Source organism: Marmota monax, unplaced genomic scaffold (assembly GCF_021218885.2).
Source record: "Marmota monax isolate L192 unplaced genomic scaffold, Marmota_monax_Labrador192_F-V1.1 WCK01_AAM20220418_F8-fsc00048, whole genome shotgun sequence".
Taxonomy (NCBI): domain Eukaryota; kingdom Metazoa; phylum Chordata; class Mammalia; order Rodentia; family Sciuridae; genus Marmota; species Marmota monax.
In genome coordinates this window covers 2792401-2818412 of record NW_026694895.1, presented here as the reverse complement: position 1 = coordinate 2818412, position 26012 = coordinate 2792401, and positions in this window count along the sequence as shown.

The window sequence follows — 26012 nt, the reverse complement described above, 5'->3', positions numbered from 1 at the left end:
AAAAGAGCAAACACTGCTGCCATATACCCACAAGTGGCTACCAAGTAGCAGGGGGCATATCTGGTGGAACATGAGTAAAACAGGCATGAAACGGTACCCAGGGTATTTAAGTCAAAAGGACAAAGGAGAGTCCAACTTGCTTCTCCTTTGTGTGCAGTGGCTCACATGATCAGCTGAAGTGGGCAGGCCATGAGACTGCACACAAGGAGGAGAATCACAAGGACTAAGCCTGGAAAGCTGTGCGTGTGGGCAGCAGTGTAAGGAGGATCAGTCTTCTCCAACAAAGTTCCATGATTGAAATTCTTGGGAGATTCTGAGAACCAGCAACGGAGATTAGCTACTGTCAAGTCCTAGGGGCAGGCTGATCTAATCTCTCTAAAATCAACTCTACCCAACAAATCTCCTGAGATCTGATTAGACCTAAAACCCATCTGCTGAAACTTCCCTCAGAATTCTGAATAAGTTTTACCCTGGGAGTACACTGAACTGGTCTCAATGGCCAAAACTATAACTGACAGAACTTCCTAACCCAACCCTCCTCATACCTGGTAAGAAGGGAAAATGAGTCTTATATCAAACAGCTTCAGTCTTAGCCTGATGCAACTGGAAGCTCAGAGAGCAACACAAAAAACAAGGTGTTAACAACCCCTACCCTGTGTGCTTGCGCTCTCTCTCGCTCTCTCTCTCTCTCTCTCTCTCTCTCTCTCTCTCTCTCTCTCTCAGTATATAACTCAAGAAGAGTTAGAAGTACTGTTGTGACTACCCATTCTAGTCAACCATTTTGACCACCATATTGGAGACATTTTCTTAATTATTCATTAAGAATCTTTCTCTTTTTTTTCTTGTGTGTGTGTGTGTGTGCGTGCATGCATGTGCACATGTGTGCATGTGTATGTAAATTCTTGCTGTACTGGTTCTGGGACCTGTATACCTATTTTTACGTATTTCTTTTTCTCTCATTTTTTACATTTATTTAATGTAGTTATTTTTTCTTGCCTTACCCTTTGAGGGTTTGGGTTTTTTTGTTTTCACATTTTGGTTTTCTTTAGTATGATTTTCATTTGTTTCTCTTTGCTCTTATCTCTTCCCCTTTTGCCAAATTCTATTGTTTTCTCTGCATCTTTCCCATTACTTTGCTTCTCCTGTTTTCCCTTCCTTCTGAATAATCACCACCTGCTACATCTCTTCTGAATTCTCACTGTTCACATTTTGAAGTTGTAAACTGTATTTTTATCTTTTTAACACATTTTCTTTTATCTGAATTAACTGCATTTTACCATTTTCAGAATCCCTGTCCCCACCATTAATGCTGAAATCATTATTGCTGTGAATTATATAATTGATATCTTCTGTTTCCTTTAATGCCCGAACTAGTTCATGGTTATTATTTTCATGTTTATAATTGCTGATACCAAACAACAGGAAGGTGTTAAGTATTGAATATGTCATAGTAGGAACTGGGTATTTATTTTAATGTTGTGTGTTCTTTGTGACAGTTATTACTATTGTTTATCTTGCTCTATTTTTGGAGGTGCTTGGAACCTATAGGGACAATAATAGTTCACAGGTCAGAGACTCTTCTGTACTAAACTCAAGCAAAACAGTGGGCCTTGCTCCACACATAAATTAAAGACACTTAGTCTTCACCTACAGTTTAGTGCAAAGAATAGAAGAGACAAAAACAAAACTAACAATTTGACTTTGTAAATCCCACGCAAATCAAGTTGGGGTGACTACTAATATACATTGTCAACACTTGCTATCGAATTCCTGATCTAGTTCATAGATTTTTTTTTTATTGCTGTACTACTGTTAAAGGCTAACCTCACTATCTGCGTGTAGATGGTGACAATTAGTTTTATAGATGTCAAAATAGACAGCAGACATTTATCATAAATCTGTTGTTGACATTAATGGCAGTCCTGGCTTCCCCTTCCTCTAAGAGGGGCTGGGAACAGATTAGGGCACTTCAAGATCACAGAGTAGAGATCTTGCATCTGAGAAATACATTTCAACCAACCAACAATAAATCTCACTTTATGCACAATCTGTTCTGTCTGAGCCCTGATATTACTCCAATTCAAAGAATTGAGGAGAGAAAAATGAAACCAACAACAAAAACCCAAAGAGAAAAATTGAGAGACCTCAGGTCCCATTCCCTGACATCTTCTCAGATATCAAAAAAAGGGTGAATCCCAGAACAAGTAAGATGATTATACACCAAAGGACATGCAAAAAAAAGAAGGGTAATTCATCTCAATTGATGCAAAAGTCCAAGACAAAATTCTCGCCCCCCCCCCCCCCGCAAATTCACAATTGGCAATGAAGTATCCCACTGAAAGTGATGTGGACAAAAATCCCAGAAAAAAATTATGAAAACTGATTATTAAAATGATCAATGAATTAAAAGATCTAAAGAAGAAATCAAGAGAAAATACAGAAGATGAAAGAACTCTTTACTTAAGAAATAGAAATAGTATAAAGAAGCTAATTGTAATGGATAGAAATGAAATATACAATTAATAAAATTAAAACTTTTTTGAGAGCTCAATTAAGAGATTAGATCACACAGAAAACAGAACCTCAACACTTGAAGACAAAACATCAGGCATGAAGACAGGGTTCATGATTTTGAGAACACAGAATGCAATAAAGGGAAAAAATAGAGAACATGTTCAGCATATACAAGAACTCTGGGTAAATGTGAAAGACCAAACCTGAGAAACATTGTGATAGAACCAGGAGACACAAGATAAAGGAATAAAGTATATTTTTAATGAGATAGTTATAGAAAGCTTCCCATGAGAAATGAGATAGACATCCACATACATAAGTCTAATAGGACCCCAGATAGTTCTATTTAATGCTGAAATCATTTGATTTCAAATAGAAGCTATTCAAATGAGAACCTTTTCAAGACATATCACAACCAAAATGCCTAGTTTGCAAAAGAATAAAGGGAAGAATATTAAAAGCCACAATGGAGAAACAATAAGTCACATTTAGAGGCAAAACAATGAGGCTCACTTCTGATACCTTAGTTCAGACCTGAAAATTAAGGAGGAGGTCCTGGAATGAGGTATTCAAAGGTGTAAAAGAAAACAACTGCCATCCAAGTTTATTATAATGAGCAAAGCTCCATTCCAAGTTCAAGGGGGAAATAAAAACTTTTCATAACAAGAATAAGCTGAAAATATTCATGAGCAGCAATCCAGTACCACAAAGAATAATCAAAGGTAAACTGCACACAGAGAAACTAAAACAAAATTTCCAAAGCTACCAAACAGCGGAAGTTCAATAGAAGAGTTACACACTGAATGAGAATCAAGGCAGGATTAAATAGAGCCAAAAATCAAAAACGCAGGAAACCACAAATGCATATCTGTAATAATAGGGAATGTTAATGATCTCCACTCCCCAATTAAAAAACACAAATTGGCAGAATGCATCAAAAAACAACTATATGCTCTTTACAGGAGACCCATCTTACAAGCAAAGATATAGGCTAAAGGTAAAAGGATGGGAAAAAATATTCCATGCATATGGACCAAGAAAACAAGCAGAAGTAGCTATTCTCATATCTGAAAAAGTAGATTTCAAGAAAAAATTAATCAGAAGAAGCCAAAAGGCCACTATATCCTGGTAAAAGAAAAAATTCAAGAAGAGCATATAAAGATAGGAAACATTTTTTGCCTCAAATGTCACAACAACTTACATTACAAAAAAAGAAAGAAAGAAAGAAAAAAGAAACACACACACACAAAACAAACAAAAGAAAAATAAACCCTCCATGACATTAAATCCCAGATAGACCCTGCCCTAACACAATAGTCCTGGGTGACTTTCAGCACACACTTATCATCAATAAACAGGTCATCAAAATACAAAATCAATAAAGATAACTACAACCAAAATAATACTACAAACCAAATAAACCTATCAGGCATCTACAGAATATTTCATACCAAAACAGCTGAATTTACCTTCTTCTTATCAGTGCTTAGAAGTTTTGCAAAACAGACTATATTCTATACCACAAAGCAAATTTTAACAAATATAGAAAAAAATCAATAGAATCACACATATCATATCAGAACATAATAAAATTAAATTAGAAATAAACTGTAAGACAAATAATAGAAAACACATAAACACATGGATGTTGAACAATACTTCCTTAAATGAGGACAGGGTCAAAGAAAAAATGAGAGGAAAAATCAGGAAATTCTTAGAAATGAAGAAGAACCTAAAGATACAATACATCAAAACCTTTGACGGTATGAAAGCAATTCTAAAAGGAATATTTATAGTACTGACAGCCTACATTAAAAATATAGAAATCCCAAATAAATAGGCTTATGCTCCATCTCAAGACTTTAGAAAAAAAAAAAAAAAACTAAGAACAACTAAGTCCCAAACCAAAAGAAAACAGTAAATAATTAAGATCAGAGCCTAAAACAATAATATTGAGAATAAGATAACAATATGCAGGATCAATGCATCAAAGAATTGTTTCTTTTAAAAGATAAATAAGATTGACAAACCCTTAGACAAACTCATCAAAACAAAGAGTAAAAAGATGCAAATCAACAAAATCATCCATGAAAAAGGGACATAACCACAGACCCTTCTGAAATCCAAAGGATAATCAGAACCTATTTAAAAAATTTATACTCCAATAAACTGAAAAATCTGGAAGACTTTGACAAATTCTAGACACACATAATCTTGCCAAATTGAATCAGGTAAATATAAAATAAAACTAAACAGACCAATATTATGTCAGACTAATGAAACAACATCTCATAGAGTGGGTAGCTAAGTGACAAACACTTATTTCTCACAGTTCTGGGAAACCCAAAATAAGGGCCCTAGCTGACTGGCTTAGTTCCTAATGAGGGTCATTTTTTCTCAGTTTTGTACAGCTAATGTTTCTCTGCATCTCCCACGTGGTGGAAAGAGAAATCTGGTATGCCTTTCACCAGCTAGAACAGAATTAATTCCATCATGAGGCCCACTTCCTAATGATCTCTTCTAATTGTGTTCATCTCCCAAAGGAGTTGTCTCTTAATACCATCATATTGGGATTGGAACTTCAGCATTTGAATTTAGTAGGAACATAATTCAGTCCATAGAAAATTCATCTTATTGAGAAATGTTTTCAAACTGAGCCTTTTTATAAGCCCCTCTGTTAAGTACTTTGAGGGATTTATAATCAAGAACAAAATATTAAGAGTATTGCCCAGCTTCTACCACAATGCTCTAGACAGAGTATAACCTAAATTATGAAGGAGGATTTATAGCTAAAACATTTAAGTATCTAATAATATTAAGTATCAAGATATAAGTTATTTTTAAAATGATTTTATGTATCTCATATTTAATGAAGATTTTGGCTTATTCAGATAATCATTTCTTGAATTCACTGTCCATTCAATGAACATATTAAGAGATAATTGCTTTACAAACTACATAACTATAATGAAATATAAATTATGTCAGCCAGGTATTACAATCTCAAGCACATTTTATGATTAGCAGAACTGTAGCAATGGTGAGAAAAAGGTACTCATGTGATCTACCCAACAGCTTTGTCCCACAGTGCTCTCAGTTAAGAACAAGGAGGCTTATGTGGCAAATGCAGCATTAGATTCTAAAAACTGTCCAAGAAGCAAAAAAGGGTTAGTGATTTATAGGCTAGATAGTAATATTTCACCATTACAATTGTTCTCACTGGATCGAGGCGGAGGATGCAATACTCACTTGTAAGCAGATCATTTATACAGTTGGCCTTTAGAAATTACTGGGATCACCTAATTTTATTACTTGTGTAATTTTCTGTGTTGCAACGATTTCTTTCAAATTGTAAGATAATGCATTATCACTGAGAAATATTCAATATACAATAAAATACAGACATTAATTTACATCTAAATTTTTAACAAAAGATATTGGTTAGAATCACAAGATGGTGGAGTATAGAAAATAGGCACATCCCACTGTGTTCTTTGAATTTGTATGCAGGAATATGGCTTCATATCAAGATGTATCTAAAGAAAATGATGGCAAATCATTATTTGTCTGCCAAAGTCAGAGGAGCCCAGAGATTCTGATGCAGTGAATGGAGAATATAATAAAATACACCTAGACCCAGCAGAGACAGTGATGCGGTTTCATTGCAAAGTGAGGAGCTACACAAAGGGAAAGAGTATTATAGTGGATAAATTTGGCATACAAAAAAGCTCCATGTTTCCCAAATCCCCAAGTAAAAAACTAAGTTGCAGATCCAACTTAAGTTTATACCAAATCTTATTCCTATGGGAACTCAAGAGTTCTTAACAAATACTTCCACTTGGTCTCAGCCAGTGCTTCTTGTATGACCTAAATGCACTTGGAAAATCATATTCCCCAAACAGCTATAAAGAATAGAGGATCCAGGAAAATTCTAGATAGATGTACATAGCAGAATAGAGTCTGTTTTCCCTCTGACCCTGTGATGTGCAAAGGACCAGTGAAAAAGAATTGGGGAAATTTTCCAGGCAGCATGATTACGATGGAGAAAGAAAAGTGTAACTCAATTTCCTTTAGAGCTCTGTGGCATCAATGATGAGCTGAAAATGATGGGTGGGGAAATAATCAGATGTGCATGACTACATTCAGGACTTAGAAATTCATATTTGGGTGGTGGGCTGGCAACAGGAATCCTGTTGTGCACCATTTGGTCTGTTACCTTTCTCTGTTACCCTTCTGTATGAGTAGAACCCTGGGGAGATGCTAGAAATGCAATTGCCAAGCTGACATAGACATCTATTCATCCCTAGGGATGCAAAAGTTTGAGCTCTCCAAAGTATGTAGCCTACCAAAAAATCTAAAGTTCAATTTAGAACTTAAACCCAGCATCCAGAACTTCCCAAATATACTTCCATACTACTTCCAAATAGCAAGAGCAGTGATCTAAGACATTCAAACAAAATCTCAAGAGAATGTACTTCTACTTCCATCCTGCCACCTCCCTTCTTTACCCCTTACAGGCAAGAAGAGAAGCTGAGAGACATTCCAACTGGCTACACTTCCTAACTATTCCCACAGGCACTAAGGCAAAAAAAAAAAAAAGAGGCTGGTTTAACATCACCTAGCCCCAGCTGCCTTTAAAAGGTGCATAGCCCAAGAAATAAGAGATAGAATGTTACTCTGGAATAGGACGTAAAGTCTCAACTTCAGCTTCCTCAGTGGAAAAGTTCAAGCATTTTTAATTAAGATTTGTTTTCTATTTTAATAATTTTTGTTGTTTTTATGGCCATATTTGCTAAGTGATTCATGTATATATATATGCATTTATGTTTCTGCTTTTATAACTCCTATTTTATTATTTTTTTCTTTTTATTAATCTCTTACTATTTAGTACTATTTTTCTAAGATAGTGACTCTTTGTTTGGATTTTGGGGGAGGTTGGTTTATTAAATTTTTTGTTGACTTTATTTTTTACTTTAGTTGTTTGATGCTGGGGCAGGGTCAGTGTTGTTCTGGTTTTTTCATTAATTTGCATACAGGCACCCTGAACATATTTGATAGCTTTGAGTTAGAGCTGAGAATAAACAAACTGCACAATAACTGAACTCCAGAAATAAAACACACTACTTCAAAAACCAGTTCCATATATTAGTGGGTTGCTAAAGAACTTTACTTTTAAAAATTTTGGCAGACTAGGTGCAGTGGTGCATGCCTGTAATCACAGTGGCTCAGGAGGCTGAAGCAGGAGGATCACTGAGTTCAAAGCCAGCCACAGCAAAAGTGAGGTGCTAAGCAACTCAGTGAGATTCTGTCTTTAAATAAAATATAAAATAGGTCTGGGGATGTGGCTCAATGATTGAGTACCCCGAGTTTAATCCCTGGGTACCCACCCCCCCCCAAAAAAAATTATTAGTATAAGGCATTGTTCTGAAGTGACTGAAACTACTGAAAATACTGTCTCCTCAATGTGGTGTTAGAAAATGGACATAATAATGTGTTCAGATTGAGTGAAAATATTGACACCAAACATTTATTCAACCCAGGACACATAATAAAGAAAGATAAGCTCAGTCAAAATTTCCTTATTCAAAAGTATAAGAGAATGATTCCTTGGTTTTTCTGGGAAAACGAGCTAGCCCAAATAGCTCACAACACCATTGACACCACAGTGGAAGAAATTCCTGAATAAGAATTTACAAAGAAATCCTGGAAGCCAGGCATGTTAGTATGTGTCTGTAATCCCATTTGCTCAGCAGGCTGAGATAGGAGAATCACAAGTTCAAGGTCAGCTTCAGCAACTTATCAAGACCCTGAGTAATTTATTGAGACACCTTCTCAAAATAAAATTTGAAAATAAAAAGTTCTGGGATGTAACTCACTGGGTAAAACACTCGGGCTTTATCAAAAAATAAATAAAATAAATAAAATAAAATCCTGGAAATGAAAGACTCAATAATTTAAATTAAAGTTAGTGGAAAACATCACCAATAGAGGAGACCACTTTAAAGACAGATTATCAGGCCTTAAAAAATTGTATCATCTTGAAAATAAAGTCAACAATAAAAGAAAATATTGAGACTATGCCTGGAATATTTAAGAAGCCTGGGACTATCCAAAGAGAACAAATCTAAGAATCATTTGTGTAGGCACAAAATACAAAACAAAGGAATTCACAAACTATTCAATGAAATAATAGCAGAAAAAAATGTAAATCTGAGTAATGAAATGGAATTCCAAATGTAAGATGCATTTAGAGCCTCAAATAAATAAGATCAAAAAAGATCCTATCAAAAATACATTATAATGAAAATACCTAATGTACATAACAAGGATATAATCCTAAAAGCCAAAAGAGAAAAAAATGCAGGTCACATTTAGAGGTAAACCAATTTGGATTTTAACTGATCTGTCAAATCAGACCCTAAAAGACTGGGGGGCTTGGAATAGCATATACCAATTCATGAATGATAACAGGTTCCTACTAAGATTGCTATATTCAGAAAAACTTCAAAATTGAAGATGAAATAAAAATTTCCATGATAGACAGAAGCAGAAAGAATTCATAGCCATTAAGCCAGCACTAGAAAACATGAGATATGTCATGCAGAAAAAAATAAAAAAAATTATATGAGAGTCAGTGTATGGATGAATCTCACTAAAATTCTTATTAAAGGAGAATCAAGTCTGAATTAAGCATTAAAAATAAATCAAAATGGCAGAAAATGAAAATTGACCCTGAAATTAAATAGTCTAAACATTCTATTCAAAAGACATATATTGGTAGAATAGATCAGTGTTAGAGTCTGTAAACAAGTCAAAAATAACACCTGGCATTTTGCCAGGGGAATGTTAGAGTTCGTAAACAAGTCTGGATGGTGCCTGGCAAAATGCCAGAGGGAGTGGTTTGAGAAGTAACAAAAGCGAGCCATTAAGTGTGGAGATTCCTTATTGGTTGACTGATGTATCTAGTTTATGCTAATTAGATAAGCTGTGTGGAATGTATAAATACTGCTCCTGTCCTGCAATAAACGGCTCCTACTCCTGCTGTATCAACATACACAAGTTATTCGTCACCCCCCGGTTATTTTGCTGCAGCCAGACAGACTGTGGCAGATCAGAAAACAAGATGCAACCATATATTGTTTATAAGAGATTCACCTTTCAGGGAAATACATCCACAGGATGAAGATAGAAGGATGGAAAAAGAAATACCATGCAAATAAATAAGAGATCAAAATCCAGCAGAAATCACTAATCTTATATCTGATAAAGTAGAATTCAAGCCCAAATTAACCAGAAGAGAAAAAGAAGGTCACTTCATACTGCTTAAGGGAACCATCCAACAATAAGACAATGATATTTATGCCCTTAATATTGGTGCACCTGTGCACATAAAATAAACCCTACTCAATATAAATAAACAGATTCCAATACAATAATATTGGCTAATTTTAACATACTTCTCTCAACAACTGATACATTATTCTGACATAAACAATGTAAAAACTCTTCAAAACTAAAAAATATTAGACCTATTGGACATTTATAGTATATTCCATTTGCTAACAAATGAATTTCTTTTCAGCTGCACAGGAAACTTCTTTAAAATAAACCATATTTTAAGACAAAAAGCAACTCTTAACAAATACAAAAAAAAGAGAATTTCTTACATGCTATCAGATTATAATGGAATAAAAGTAGAAATCAAAGAAAACTAGCTCCCCCTCTTTCACCCTGAACAAAAGTCAACACAAAGTAGATCAATGATCAAGAAATTATACCAGAAACTGAGCAATTACTAGAAGAAAACTTAGGCTCAACAGTATATCTGAGTCAGATAGACTCCAACATATTGGTGCAGGCACCAACTTCCTTAATAAGACTACTATAGCTCAATAAATAAAATAAATAATTGAAATCTCAGATGATATCAAATTTAAAAGATTTTTCATCGCAAAGAAAACAATTTAGAGCATGAGTCTACATAAAAGGGGAAAATAAAACATCTTTGCCAGCTACTCCTCTGAAAGGATATTAACATCCAGAATATATAAAGAACTTTTAAAAAAACAAACAGGCAAAAGAACAAAACAGACATTTCTCAAAATAAGAAATACAAATGGCCAACCAATATATCAAAAAATGTTCAACTTTTCTAGAAATCAGAGAAATACAAATCAAAACTACATTGAGATGCCATCTTACTGCAGTTAGAATGATAATGATACAGAATATGAATAATAACTACTTCTAATTAGGAGATGGGGGAAAAGGTACACTCATACATTGTTGGTGGGACTGCAAATTAGTATAGACACTTTGTAAAGCAGTAGGGATATTCTTTAAAAGACTTGGAATGGAACCACCATATGACTCAGCTATTTCAATCCTTGGTATTTCTCCCAAAGAGCTAAAATCAGCATACTATAATAATACAGTCACATATTTTTAGAACAGCACAATTCATAAGAGCCAAGTTATAAACCAACCCACCTGTCAATAGATAAATTGATAAATAAAATGTGATACTAATACACGATAGAGTATTACTTAGCCATAAAGAAGAATGAAAGTATGGCATTTGCTGGTAATCAGATGGAAGTGGAGAACATCATTCTAAATAAAACAAGCCAGACTTAGAAAGTCAAGTGTACAATGTTTTCTTTCTTATATGGAAACTAGAACACAATAAAGGAAAGAAAAAGGAGTTAATTAATTTTTCATAGGGGACACCATGAAAATAGAAATGAAATCAATGGAGCAGATGATGATGATTCAGGTGAAAAGAGAAGGGATGGGAAAAGAAAGGAACTGTGGAATAAAATTGACCAAATTATCACATGTAACTATATGAATATACCATAGTACATTTCACTTTTATGTATGACTATAAAGTACCAATTTAAAAAATAATAAATAGAGGAAAAAACAATAAAATAGAGAAAGGAAAATAGGAGGAGGAGGAAGATGAAGAGGGAAAGAGGAAGTTCAATAGATTGTAACATAGCAAAATATATATCATGCATATATATTTATGTCAAAATGAACCCCACTATAATATATATAATTCTAATGCCATAATAAAATCATAAAATAATTTTAAAATAAAAAGAATAAATAAGCTGGACCTGGTGGCATATGCCTGTAATTCCAGTGACTGAATAGGCTGAGACAAGAGGATCACAAGTTTCAGGTCAGCCCCAAGAAACTTAGGAAGGCCCTGAGCAACTTAGTGAGACATTTTCTAACAAATTAATTAATAAATGAAAAGGGCTGGAGTTGTGGCTGAGTGGTTAAGTACCCCTGAGTTGAGTCCCTGGTACCAAAGAGAAAGAAGGAGGAAAAGAAGAAAAACAAGGTGGTGGAGGAGGAGGAATGTTTAGCAAATTGGATTTTTTCTTCCTTCCACAGCCACTGTGACCTTGCTGTTCTGGGAATGAGTTAGATACAGTCTCCCCTTACACTATTTGAACCAGGAAATGTTGCATTTTTAGAAAGGATGCAGGGACAAGGTGTTGATGAAAGGCAACATTTCAAAGATGAGAAAGTAATATACATGGCTGTCAGAAGAAACTTCTAGGTGGAGAGAAGAGGAATAGAAAAGAGTACGTGAAAGGATTGCACTTGGTGATTTCAACATTTTTGATAGTCTGAGATTTTATTTTCTTACATTTATGGTATTTGACTAAGCAGACTATAGAATTTTATTGTATGTTTTATAGTTTAGCCTTGGTATAAGAAAAATCTGAATTCATATCCCTTTTCACTCTTAGTTTAGCCCCGTTACTTTGGACAACTTGACTACACCTGTTAAGCATTACTCTGTGTGTAATATATAGATAATACAATATTCTACACTTGCAGATGGTTTAGAGTGTTCAGTGTTATGATGCATGTAAAGTACTTAGCATGGGCATTAGCATAATCAAAAAATGTATCTTCATAAGTGTGACTTGTCAGCATTTTTTCTTCATTTGCTAATAAAGTTTTTATATCAAGGTTATGAAAGTATCTTAAAATTAACTCCTTTTAAGCAAGATATAGAGTATGATTTAAATATATAATTAACATTCCTTAAATGTCTGTCATAAATCACCCCCATGAAAACATCTGAAATATATAATTTCTGGATATAATTATTTGCACAAATAATTTGCAATTTCATTTAAGACAATTTATGCACCATTCTCTCAATTAATCTTGGTAATTTATATTTTCTCAACTCCATTAGTTCCTTAGAGATTGCAACATTTACAGTTATGTTCTTTCTTACATGTCTGAATCACATGCTTGCGAATATTTGTTATTTTTTTCCTGAAGATATTTATCCACATACCATATTCCCATTTGAGGCATATTTACAAGTTTTTAATTACTATTTTCTTTTGCTTTTTTCTCGCTTGATAGTTAATTTTTTTCATAAATTATTTCCCCTATTTATGGACCATTTTTCCCTAACTTCATGGATTCAATTATTAACTAATTATTTACTATTTGCTTAAAAATAAAAGCATTTTTGGCCTCAAGTTGGCTATGATGTATAACCTCTGAAAGAATTGATATAACTGTTCATAAACAATATATTCACATAGTGACTTTCCAAAAAAAGTCTTTATTTGGAAATTTTATCTCTTTCTGTTTGAAATGTCATATGGAATTGATTATTTTAATTAAGTGGTTGGAGTTATATTTGCTGTTTAATGTTTTGTTTATAAGTTCCAAACTTGAGCATAATAATAAGAGGGTGTGACTTTTCTTAGACGATTATATGTAGAAAAGAAGAAAACATGTTCACTGTAAAGTGAACCAGAAGACTATAAGTAGAGAGTGAATATATTCTGTTCTCTGCATAATGATGGATAACCTCTCTGCAGGTTGGATTCTTTGGAATTGGGTACTAACATAGAGTTTAACAAGCAGGATTTTTTTTTTTAAGAGATCTCCTGTGGAAGGTAAACTGGAATCAGAATTGAGCAGAGGTAGAAGCTGAACAGCAGTGCATTCTTAACATAGCTTAGACAGACAACACATGGGGACCTCTGGGGCATAGATAACCCATCACAATGGTCTCCTGTCAATCTCATGATATTGTCCTCTCTATCTGTAGTTGGGTGGCAGTCTCCAATTTCAGAGCACAAGCTCACAGGCAGGGAGGCTGCTCTTTGCGGTGCAGGTGGATCAAGGAGCTGAGTGTTAGAGGCTCTCTGCTGTCAGCTGCTAAGTCCTTCTTCCAAAAAGAGAGAGGAGCTGCTACATTTCAAAATATTTGTTAACATATTTTATACACATTTTATTTTCATTGTTCAACTAAAATATATCATGTTGCTATGCAAGAAATTTCTAGACTTTAATATAGTTACTTGGTTTTTAACATAAGAATTTTCTAATTTTACTATCATACTACATTAGCTGTTAGCTGGCTCTATTAAATTATCTAAGTGTGTTTTGAAAAGACATATAAAGTACAAAATTATGAATTAAAAAAGTAATGGTAAACTAAAGCTGACTTATTATTCAAGAAAAATATTTGCTGATAGATTTATTGTAGCCTAACATATTTCAGGATTATTTTTCAGTTAAATATTTCTATAATAATCACACATGGATAACACTTCTCAAAATAAAATTCCTTTTCATCTTCTGGTATTCAACCGTACACAGGAATTTTTATGTCTTCTTGAGGTGATTGAAATAATTCAACTAGTTATTTTTATTTAAATTTAAAAACAGTTTCAAGACTAATTTAATAAAGTCATCAATTATTTTTGTTTGGACTATGATCAGAGAAAACAAGAATCATTATCAGACTTGTTTTTTTTTTTTAATAAATATTATCCTGTGTCTGAGAGGGACATTATTTAGTGAAACCGTGTCTCCAAATAAAATACAAAATAGGGCTGGGGATATGGCTGAGTGGTTGAATTCAATTCCTGGTGATTCCCCTCAAAAAAAAATAAGAGAAATATTGTAAAGAAGGAAGTAATATGGGTGTGGTCTCATTGAGTAGGAGAAGCTAAAATCATTAAAACGAGGATACATAAAATGCTATTGCTCTAGAACTCAAGAATTTGTATTGTAAATGAAGATATAGCCATGTGTTGCTTAACAGTGGAGATAAATACTGAAAAATAAAGTCAATTTTTAGTCAGATTATTTGCTACTGTGACTGAAAAACCTGATAAGAACAATTTCAGAGGAAGAAAAATTTATCTCAAAGCTCATAGTTTCTCAAGTCTCAGTCCACAGTCAGCTAGCTTCACACCTCAGGGCCTGAGGTGAGGCAGAACATTGTAGAGGAAGAGTGTGACATAGGGAAACATCTCACATGATAATCAGAAATCAGAGAGAGATTCTATTTGCTAGATACAAAATAGATATCCCACAGGTATGACCCCAATGACTCACCTCCTCTAGCCATACTCTACCTACCTTCAATGACCACTCAATTAATTCCATCTGGGGATTAATTCACTGATTGGGTTAAGGCTCTCATAAGCCTATCATTTCTAAATGTTCTTTCATTTCCTCACACATGAGCTTTTGGGGGACACCTAATATCTAAACCACAATAGATAAGTAATTTCATTGTTATGAGACCATTATACAGTCCCTAACCTATATGATGTAACCTGCTGTCCTCCTGGGCTATATGTACAGCCTATTGTTCCTCAGCTACAAACCTGCACAGCATGCTACTGTACTGAACACTATAGGCAACAGTAACACAATGGAAAGCATTTGTATATCTTAGAGTATTAAATATAGAACAGGCACAGTGAATATATGGTATAAAAGGTTAAAAAGGGGCAATGTATAGAATCTGTATTAGAAATAGAGCTCACAGGACTAGAAGTTGCTTTGGGTGAATCAGTGAGTGAGTGTTGAGTGAATGGAGAGGCTTAGGAGACTATTTACATTGCTGGAGATTTTATTAAAAAAGATAAACTTAGGCTACATTAAAGTTATTAATATTTTTCTTCCCTCAGTGATAAATTGATCTTAGCTTATATTTTTTTTTACTTTATACCTTAATTTCCTTTTAGCTTTTTGAATTTTTTTATAATGCAGCTTAAACACTAATGTTCTCATTGTATGATTGTGAAGAGGAATGCTTTTTCTTTATATCCTTGATATCTTGAGTGCTTTTTTTTCTATTTCTTTTAAATATTTATTTTTTAGGTGTAGTTGGACACAATGCCTTTATTTTATTTATTTATTTTTATGTGGTGCTGAGGATTGAACCCAAGGCTTCACACGTGCTTGAAGCGCTCTACCGCTAAGCTACAACCCCAGCCCTGCCTTTTTTCTATTTTTGAAATGATTTATTTTACTGTTTCAACTCTTGTTTAATGCCAAGACAAAAAATGCATACCATCGATTGACCTCACAGGGTCAGGATCATCAATGTCACTGTCTTTGACCTCCACTTCTTATCCCATTGAAAGGTCTCCAAGGGCAATAGTACACATGAAGCTACTTCTCCTAAGATAGTAATGCTTTCTCCTAGAATACCTCATGAAGCACCTATTTTATGAAGAAATATCATTCTTTTCAGAATATGTCTGTGGTAGTTTGCTTTATACTTTTTTGTCATAGATTTGCACTTATCAGATAATGCATTATTTCTCTCTATTAATGAAAACTCTTCAGTGTTGGGTTACATTTTTTCAAACTTCTGAAACAAAGGAGCTAACAGGTCTGCAAAATCTTCTTTATAATTCACTATTAACTTTTGAAGTTTTTTTTTTTTTTTTTTTTTTTTTTTTAATCATGCAGTTTCTTTTACCTTGCCTACTTTTTTTTTAATCTCTGAATTCCTGGTTCATTTCCAGAAACTCATTAGTTAGGAATCACCTCTAGGGTCTATTCAATGTCATCTTCATCCACACCCAGGATGATGTTGCTGAACTTACAATTTAAAACAGTTGATTTTAGCAACTTCTTCATCCTTAGCAAATTCTTTGAAGGCATGGCCAAACCTCTTGAGTATCTTCTTTCAGATGTCATTCATACAGACTTTGGTGACATTACCCCAAGAACAAGAAATGTTCACAATGCAAACACAGATGTTGTCATCTATATGCATCAGTGTTGTATCATTGTCCCTTAATTTTAGTAATAGCATGGGCATAGGTTCACCTCAAATACTAAGCTTTAAGATGAGTGGGGTGGCTCACACCCATAATCCCAGTCCAAAGCCAGAATCAGCAACTTAGTGAGGCCCTAAACAACTTAAGGAGACTCTGTCTCAAGATAAAAAATAAAAGCGGCTGGGGATGTGGCTCAGTGATTAAGGGCCCCTACGTTCAATCAATTCAAACAAACAACAACAACAAAAAAGTAGGGTTTAAAACCTACTATAACTGTTTGGTCCATTGGTTGGATTAAAGAGATGATATGTAGAGGCAGAAATACTACTTTTATATCAGAGCAAAGCCCAATAAAAAAGGAAAATGTGCAGAAACATTATTAGTAATATCCTAAGTATTGAAAGATATCTTATTTTCCAAATACTACTTTTCCCTTTTGCAGGTATAACAATTCACTGAGGTCATCATGGAAAAGAAACTGGATCATCCATAATATTTTATTTCTCCTGTAGTATACAATGCATGTTTCTTGATAAGCTTGAAGACCCTGTGGTTCTAATGGTGCCAGGTTACAAAGGGTTTTAATTCAGAAATTGAAACATTTCCCACCAGCAACATTCTTAATCTGGCCTTAAAAATCTTCAAATTTGACATTGACTTGGCCTTCCTTTGGATAAAAGTACTATAAGGCATCTATTTACAGAATAGAGAAGTTTTATTCATATTGAAGATTTTCTCAAGAAAGTAATTTTTCTTTACAATCAGCTTATCTAAGATTTCCAAATTTTTTTTTGGCTGCTTTAACATCAACACAAACAGTCGCACCATTCATTCTCACATATGTAATACATAATCATCCTTGAATCATTTAAGCCACTAAATGCTTACAGCAAATTAAACATAAAAATATGATTCAATCTTTTCTCTCAACATTGCAAACAAACTTTTGTTTTGTCCTTGATTGTCATGGTAATGAGAAAGATATGTTTTGCTTGTGGTCATCCAAGTCATTACAAGTGTCTCCATCTGATACAGCCACTTCAACAGCTTTTGACACTTTGAGCTTATTCTTCAAGATCATGAGTATTGTGGAAGTATACATACCAAACTAGAACAATAACCACTGATTTTCCCATTATATAATATTGATTTTATTTCTATGTTTAGAATGCTACATGGCCTCCTACTGTCAACATTAGCAATGAATTTTGTATGTGTATGGGCCATGGGAAATAAAACCACTCAAGATTAAATCAAGTGCAGGAGCAAATGATGTGATCAAGAGGCATAAAAAAGTTTTTTTTTTTTTCCACAATGGAATAGATAAGTTTGCTTTCCTGGATGCTCTATGATATGAAACCAAGAAAGCAGAAAGGCAGATTCTCAGCAAGGTAGATGAACAGAAAAAAAAAGTGGGGGAACTTTACTGGAATTTAATACTGGACATTCAAAGATCAGGGACTCAGGTGGTTGGATATAATAAAATAAGAAAGAAATCCACAGTGCCATAGCCTCTCCTGCAGCCAGAGGCCACAGCCAGAGTGGTCTCTTTGTGAATAAAGTGGAGGGATAAGGGAATTAAAGGAAACCACATTTTAGGTGGCCTAAGGCATGTCTAGTTATGAAGAGTTTAAAAATCAAAGACACTGCTTGACTAAATTGAAAGGCATGCCACACAATCTCCTTGCATGGGATAGAAGCCCCATCTCTCCTGACTGCCTGCACATGACAGAGGAAGAAATCATTTCGTAGCTACAGTGCGAGGACCAGCAGCTAATGGAGCCAATTCACGGAAAACCCATGTTTGGCCCAAAATATAGCCTGGAAAATCCATTCTGCATGACATAGACTGTCCCTAAGTGACTAGAAAAAAATCAAACATGGACGGAGGTTTACACAGGGGACTATTGGTTGTGGAAACCCACCCAGCTCACCCCTCCCCCACTAATCCAGATGCTCTCAGGACTAGCTGGGAAAGATGCAACTGGCCATGAATTTGAAAGTGCAGGGATGGCAGAGATTGAGTTTGGAGACTGAACTCGAAACCAGGAAATGTGGGATCCACAGGTGACAAAGTGGACTAAGAATTGGCTCCTCCACCACATGAATGGAACCCAGAGGAAATACCTGGTATGCAGTCTCCCAGCGTGGATCAGCAATTCCTGGGCCCTGGAGGTGCACTGATTTAAAATCTCCAGCACAATTGGCATTCAGCAAAGAACCTGGAACCTGGAACCGACCTAAGCCTGAACTCTGCCTCCAGAACTTCCAGTATGAAATTAGCTCTCTCACTCTAGCAACCCCACCTTGAGGGTGAAGAAAGCATCACACTCTAGATAATTCCACCTAACATTGCTAAGGAGGGAAGCCAATAATCTTTTGAACTCCAATGGAAACAATTCTTTAAATTTTCATCAATCTTTTTTTTCCTTTTTCTTTTCTCTGTTTAATTATGACCTGAATAGTTCATGGACATTTATACATATTAATATTTGTTTATCATTTCTAGCATTTTTTTGGAGCCAGTTATTTTTCATGAATCAGTTTTTTGAGGATTAGTATATTTGACTAATATATTTCAATTTTGTTTTATTCTTATTTTTATATTTAATTTTCTAAATTTAACTTTATATATATTTTATGCTCTCATTTATCTGTTTCCCTTGATTCTCTCTCTTCTATTGCTAACAGCCAATCTCTATTGTTCTCTCTTCATGTCTTCTGTAATTTTTTAGTTCTATTTTCTCTCATCCTTCCTCATAAACAACACATCCTACATCACATCTGTTCTCTTCCTGTTCACCATTCAAAATTGTAAACTCTTTTGCAAACTTACTGTTTTTATTGTAGGTATAATTGATTATATCATTCTGTTTATTTTGAGAATCAACATTGTAGACATCATAGCAGTAACAACTTGGTGTAATGCTATATATTGTTGGCATTGGTTGTTGTCATTATTTGTCTCCTCCTAAAAGGCGAAGTGCTGAAAACCTTCAGGAACACTATAAGTTCACAGGATAGAGAGAGACACTACTGTCTCAAGTCCATACTGGTAGACGGGTAGACACACAAACAACATGAAAAAACAAGGTAAGAAATCACCCCCCCCCAAAAAAACCAAGATACTTCAATAACAAAATCCGTCAACACCAGAATATAAGAAATGTCAGAGAAAAAGTTTAGAAAGTACATAGTTAATCTGATCTGTGAGTTAAAGGACAATGTAAGAAGTGAAATCAGAGAGAAAATACAGGAAGTGAAAAATTACTTCAAAAAGAAATAGGGATTCTGAAAAAAAAATCAAGCAAAAATCCTCAAAATGAAGGAATCAATAAACCAAATTAAAAATTCAATGGACAGCATCACCAACAGACTAAACCATTAGGAAGACAGCGTTTCAGGCAATGAAAACAAAATATAAAAAAAAAAAAGAAAACAAAATATATAATCTTAAAAATAAAGTATACCATAGAGAAAAGATGTTAAAAACCCATGAACAGAACTTCCAAGAAACATGGGATAACTTGAAAAGACCAAATTTAAGATTATTTGGGATAGATGAAGTCTTGGAGATACAAACCAATGGAATGTATGATTTTTTTCAGTGAAATCATATCAGAAAATTCCCCAAACCCAAAGAATTAAATGGAAAATCAAATTCAGGAGGTCTATAGAACCCTAAATATACAAAATTACAACAGATCCACACCAAGGCACATTATTATGAAAATGTCCTACATTCAGAATTACTGATAGAATTTTAAGAGTGCCAGAGAGAATGACACATCACATGTAGAGGGAAAACAATTCATATCTCAGCTGATTTCTCAACCCAAACCGTCAAATCTAGGAGTTCTTGGAATAATATTTACTGATATCTGAAAGAAAATAAATTCCAGCTAAGAATACTATACTGAGCAAATTAAGCTTCAGAATTAATGATGAAATAAAAGCCTTTCATGGTAAATAAAAGTTAAAAGAATTCACAACTAGAAAGCCTGTACTATAGCACATTGTCAAAATATTTCATGAAGAAATGAAAAATAAAAGTGAAAAACAGCAAAAGGAGGAATTACTCTAAAAGGATAGTCAATCAAGGAAGAAACCAATTTAAATTTATAAAATCAGACATTGATCAAAATGACAGGTCATAAAAATAATTTCTCAATAATAACATTGAATGGAAATGACCTAAACTCATCAATCAAAACACATAAACTAGCAGATTGGATTAAAAAAAACAAGACTCACAATATGCTGTCTCCAAGAGGCTCATCTCATAGACAAAGACATTCACAGACTTAAGGTAAAATTATGGGAAAAAATTTTCATTCACATTAGTTGCATAAGCAAGCAGGGGTTTCTATTCTCATATCAGATAAAGTGGACTTCCAGTCAAAAATGATCAGAAGGTTCAAAAAATAACTTTTCATACTATTTAAAGGAATTATATATCAACAAGACATAACAATTGTAAATATTTATGCCCCAAACAATGGTACATGTACATACATCAAATAAACCCTTCTCAATTTCGTGAATCCAATAGACCACAACACAATAATACTGGGTGGCTTTAACAACCTCTCTAACCACTGCATAGATCCTAGAAGCAAAAACTAAATAAACTCTAGAACTAAAAAAAATACAATAACATATACTTAACAGACATAAGTAAATATTTTTTTCCATCAGTGACTGAATATACTTTCTTCTCAGATACATACATCCTTCTCTAAAATAGACTATATCTTAGGCCACAAAGCAAGTCTTAGCAAATAAAAAATATTAGATATAATATCTCACATTCTGCCAGATCATAATGAAATGAAACTAGAAATAAGTTTTATAATAAAAAAAAAGAAGCTACTCTAAGATCCAGAGACCAAATAATATTGTTTGAATGAACAATGGATAGCAGAAGAAATAAGGGATGAAATGGGGGGGAAAAAAAAAACCTTAGAAGTAAATGAGAACACTAATGCAACATACCAAAAACTCTGGGACTCTATTGGATGCAGTTCTAAGAGAAAAGTTCATTGCATTGAGCTCATTCATTAAAAACATAGAAAGTCACCACATCAATAACCTAGCATACCTTACATCTCAAAGCCCTAGAAGAAGAACAAATCAACACCAAAATATGTAAAAGACAGAAAATAATTAAAATCAGATGTGGGTCACCACATACTTGCTCCTCTTCCTTGGCTCCTTTTTGTAGTAGTGAAGACCCTGGTGGCTGTCTATGAATGCAGGAACTCACTCTGCAGTTTTCCAAGGTATTCTGTGGTGCAGAGGTATCCCCCAGCCAATATCAGTCTCTGAAATTCTGTAGTGAAGGGTCTCAGGTGGTTCATCTGGACTCTAGGCGGACATTGATTCCCTCTGTTTAGTAAGTCTGATGCAACGTCCTGCATGTAACCAAACAATGTCCTTTCACTCACCATTTGTGATCACAAGTGAGGCTATGAGCCAGTTAAACCTGAAATTAACTTCTTCCCTCTGTGTAGGCTTTGGTAACTTCCCATTGGGTCTCTATGTCACTGGGCATTTGGGCATCTTCCCTCTGATGCAAACTGATCCTGGGACCATCTCTGGGATTCCCATAGTGCCTTCCACTATTGGCAGTGGTCAGGGCCTGGTAAATCCACTTTCCTTTGTTCAGGGTCAAAGTTGCTTCATTGCTGTCTCTGTCTCTGAGTCAAGCAAGTGGATGTGCACAGAGCTCTCCACCCTTGTCTGCGTCACACTGAGCAGAGTTAGGCACAGTTCCTCATACAGGTCCTGCCAGTTCATTCCCCTTTGTTTGTGGTGAGTGAGGGGGAGACAGGATTACAGCAATTTTGGGCTAGTGGTGGTCCTTCTAGAAGACTGTATGGCTAAATTTAAGAGATCCCACCACAGGGGACTTTCTTCTGGTTGAATGAGTGCTCCACAAGATGACTATAGGCCCCCGACTCAGAATTTTTTTATTTTATTTTTAAGGTTTGGTTTTAAGCTCTTTACTCTGTTTTAAGGACCATTCTGTTACCATTGCACTTTATTTTTTTTCTGTCTTTTCAAATGTTTTTAAGTGGGTAAGCTTAAGAAAAGTTCTGCTTCCCCTTCATTCTCTTTCTCTGCTGCCCCTTCCCCATTTATATCCCTAGGTTTGGGTTCAGAGTTAAGGGAATTTGGTGTTATTTATTTATTTTTTTCCATAACCTAGCTTCCAATTTCTACAGGTCTCAGACTATTTGTATTGACTCTTAGAACGTTTATTTTGCCACTCACCTTTCAAGTCTGCTTTTCTTTTGCTGCCTCTGTTGTGAGATTGGGACTCACTGCCTGGCTCCATTCCACCATCACTAATGTTACTTCTATTATTTAATTTTTCTTTCCTGAGCCTATTTTTTTTTGCTAGTCATGTTATGTAATTTTTTAAAAATACTAAATTTGTGTCTTTTATAATATTTATGCAACTACTTTTATTTTCTTGCTTTATTTTTGTATTTATATATTAGATTTAGTATCACATCCAAGACAATATTGAATAATTAGAGAAAGAAAAGTCTGTTTTATGTCATCCCTGGTTTATTTACACTGCATTGAGCTCTGCCATTTAAAATGACATTTAATGTTATTATCATTACTATTTTATAGTTATTAATATATTCCAATTAAGTTATTCTATATTGCTTTGTGGGGTTTGTTGTTGTTATAAACTAGTAAATTTTATCAAGTTGTTTTAAATATAACTGATGTATTTTTTTCTATTTTATGTGTCATAATTTGTCGCGACCCCTTGCCCGCAAGGAAGACGCAACTCAGGAATCTTCTTTCAGCAGTTTATTCAGGCCCTTGATATTTCTTCTTCTCCATCTCGGATGCCCCTCCCAGCCTTAATAAAGCATCTCAAGCCCCAATGCGAAGCTGCCACGTGGAGCTTTCTCATAGGGTGGTGAAAAACCATGCGCCAACTCTCCCAAATAAGGAGTTGTTTGTCACAGACCACAGCGGAGCCAGCGCCATCTTGTAATGGCGACCATAGTCTGCAGAAACGGCAGAAGCGGCTCACCACAATAATTGTTACCGCTGTTGGCCGGTGACGAGTTCTTGCTTCCCCAATGTTGAAGAATAACACCAGAGAAGCACGCTGAGGCAAGGTCAGAGTAGAAATTAGAAGTTTATTAAAGGACAGCAGAAAAGACTTCTACTGGAGGAAGAAGGGGACCCAAGAGGTGGAATCCGTGGAAGGGCTGTTGTCTCCCCTTTTTATAGTTCTTTCAGTGATGGAATGTAGGTTGGAAGGCTCGAGGGGTGGGACACAGGTGGGCCAAAGAAGTAATCTGGGCAGGAAGGACTTCATTAACATTTCTTTGGGATGGACTTTGGGCCTAGGGGCTTTTCATTAACATTCCATGAGTTGTCCTGCGTTTCCCAGAATCATTGTCAGCATGGCCTCCATTTTAGATTTTACTCGATATTAGACCCGATTTACTTAACTACACTGTCTACCTAACTTTAAATCTGGCTTCATAATCATAAGCTATGTAATTTTCTTAACATTGAAATACCATTCTAGGTCAAGGAGATTTGAGGCCATGTGACAGTTTACAAACATTAATTACTAAAAGCAGAGTAGAAGCTACACTAGAGAGAAGAGGAGTAACTTGGAATTGCATCGTTGTGAACACCTTCCTTGCACTCACCCTCAGGTCACTTGTATCTGTCATGTTTTCCTCTTAATCTTATGGTCAGTGCCCTTACTAAAGTTTTCAGTTTCAAGTGGATTTGGGGGGTTGATTGATTAAATGTTTTCCTGCCTTCCTTTTATTTAACCATTTAACTTATTTAACTTCTACTCTACACTGTCTTTTTCTGAGGAGCTTCTAAAATGGAATTGTGTTCAAGTCACTACTCTGTAAAATTAAATCCAAATTATTTACTATGATATGGAAAACCTTAGTGAAAGACCCTGAAAGCATCTCTAGTCTAAAGCTAAAAAAAAAAAAAAAAAAAAAAAAAAAAAAAAACCAAAAAACCCATACAACCACAAAACATCAAAAAGCTAGTGTACCATGATTAAGAGGGTTTCATTTTCATTTCAGGGTTGCAAATTTTGTTCAACATAGAAATCAATAAATGTAATTTACATATAAATAAAATTAAGTTCAAGAATCATATAATTATCTCAATACATGAAGAAAAAGCATTTGACAAAGTATAGCACTCACTCATATTTAAAACACTAGAAAAACCAGAGATAGAAGGAATTTTCTTTAACATTTTAAAGGCTATAAAAGACAAACCCAAGGCCAAAATTATACTAAATAGAGAAAAACTGAAAGGAACAAGATAAGGATGCCCACTTTTACTGCTCCTGTTCAACATAGTCCTTGAAACTCTAGGCACACTAATCAGGAAAGAGAAGAAAATTAAAGGGATATGAATAGGAAAAGAATAGCTCCAATTATCTCCCTTTGCTGATGACATGATCCTATGTTTAGAGGGACCAAAAAGTCCATCAGAAAAGTTCTAGAGCTCATAAATAAATTCATCAAAATAGCCAGATACAAGATCAATACTCACAAGTCAATCATGTTCCAATATTCCAATGATGAATCTGCTGAAAAAGAAATTAGGAAAGCTATACCATTCGAAATAGCCTCAAAAAATACTTGGGAATCAATATTAAAAAAGATAAAGAAAAGAAGAAGGAGGAAGAGGAGGAGGCGAAGGAGAAATAATCTACAGTGAAAACACTAAAGAAAGAAATTGAAGATAAACTTAGAAGTTGGAAAGACCTCTTATGCTCTTGGATAGGCAGAGTTAATATTGTTAAAATGGCCATACTACCAAAAGCACTATTAGGATTCAATGCAATTCCCATCAAAATTCTAATGGTCTTTTACAAAGAACTAGAAAAGACAGTTGTAAAATTCATTGGATTTTAATTCTTGCATGTTAGGAGTCTTATTAAGGAAGTTGGGGCCTAATCCTATATGATGGAGATTTGGCCTACTTTTTCTTCTAATAGGCACAGTGCCTCTGGTTTACTTCCTAGGTCCCTGATCCACTTTGAGTTGTGTTTTGTGCATGGTGAGAGATATGGGTTTAATTTCATTTTGTTGCATATGGATTTCTAGTTTTCTTAGCACCATTTGTTAAAGAGGCTATTTTTTCTCCAATGTGATTTTTGGTGCCTTTGTCTAATATATGATAACTGTAATTATGTGGGTTAGTCTTTGTGCCCTCTATTCTGTACCATTGGTCTATAGGTCTATTTTGGTGTAAGTACCATGCTGTTTTATTACTGTTGCTCTTGTGGTATAGTTTAAGGTCTTGTATAGTGATGCCACTTGCTTCACTCTCCAAAGATTTGCTTTAGCTATTCTGGATCTTTTATTTTTACACATGGATTTCATG